Raw genomic sequence first — 1,372 nt, 5'->3', positions numbered from 1 at the left:
ATCATGAAGGCAGTGCCACACCAGCGCTGCACTGCTACACAGAGGAAAGCAGCCGGCTCCAGGTTTTTGTGGGCCCCGTGCTATAGAGCCTCAGTGGGCCCCTTTAACACATACCACGATTCATGATGCACAGATACCGAAGAGAAAAAAAAAAATATATATATATATATATGGTACAATGCAAAGATTTCACTTCTTACATTACATGATTGATATCTATTGTAAATTTCACAATAGCTCATAAACCAGCGAATCACTCCACACAGTATACTGGCCCCCATAAAATGCTCCATACAGGAGACTGGCCCCCATAAAATGCTCCATACAGAATACTGGCCCATATAAAATGCTCCATACAGAATACTGGCTCCCATATAACACTCCATACAGGATACTGGCCCCCATATAATGATCCATACAGAATACTGGCCCCCATTTAACACTCCATACAGAATACTGGCCCCCATATAACGCTCCATACAGGATACTGGTCCCTATATAATGCTCCATACAGAATACTGGCCCCCATAAAATGCTGCTTACAGAGTACTGGCCCCCATTTAATGCTGCTTACAGAATACTGGCCCCCATATAACATTCCATACAGGATACTGGCCCCCACATAATACTCCATGCGGAATACTGGCCCCCATATAACGCTCCATACAGAATTCTGGCCCCCATATAATGCTCCATGCAGGATACTGGCCCCCATATAACGCTCCATACAGGATACTGGCCCCCATATAATGCTCCATGCAGGCTGTTCCCCACACATAATGCCCCATGCAGGCTGTTCTTCCCACATAATGCCCCATGCAGGCTGTTCCCCCCAGATAATGCCCCATGCAAGCTGTTCCCCCCAATATAGGATGTCAACATTTAAAACTATCCTTGTTGTGATATCGTGAAATTCTAGGGACACTTGTGAAATAAAAGGATGGTAGATATTAATTTACCATTTTGTATTAATAGTAGATTTGCACTGCAGCTTTAGAGCCTGTTTTCACCACCATTCATGATTTAACATGCTCGTTTCACCCTTTTCTTCACAAGAAGATCCAGCTAGGTACATTGTCCCTCTGGTTCCATGGTGTAATGGTTAGCACTCTGGACTTTGAATCCAGTGATCTGAGTTCAAATCTCAGTGGAACCTTGGTAATTCTTCATGAAACACAGGTTTCACTTTTTCCGCTCACACTTGAATATTAGAAGGAAAGTTATCTATTATATAGAATTAGAGAAAGTTAAAATTAATGTCAGGAACCAAAACTTATACTATTTATGTGACACCAAGCAACCATTCTCTATGACTTGTGTTAATGATCACATGACACTTTTTCCAGGTGGGTAAAACTGACATGGATTTCAA

General features: G+C 42.3%; 1 non-coding gene across 1 annotated transcript; it reads left to right on the top strand.

Moving 5' to 3' along the window:
* The first annotated feature begins 1,084 nt into the window (after positions 1-1,084).
* TRNAQ-UUG (transfer RNA glutamine (anticodon UUG)) lies at positions 1,085-1,156 on the top strand. The gene has a single exon. It is a non-coding gene; the product is annotated as a tRNA-Gln (tRNA).
* The last annotated feature ends 216 nt before the right edge of the window (positions 1,157-1,372 follow it).

This window comes from Phyllobates terribilis, unplaced genomic scaffold (genome assembly GCF_046119375.1).
Source record: "Phyllobates terribilis strain yellow unplaced genomic scaffold, ASM4611937v1 Scaffold_13__5_contigs__length_258822181, whole genome shotgun sequence".
NCBI lineage: Eukaryota > Metazoa > Chordata > Amphibia > Anura > Dendrobatidae > Phyllobates > Phyllobates terribilis.
Note: the sequence above shows the minus strand (reverse complement) of the source record. Positions and strands in the feature narration are given on the sequence as shown.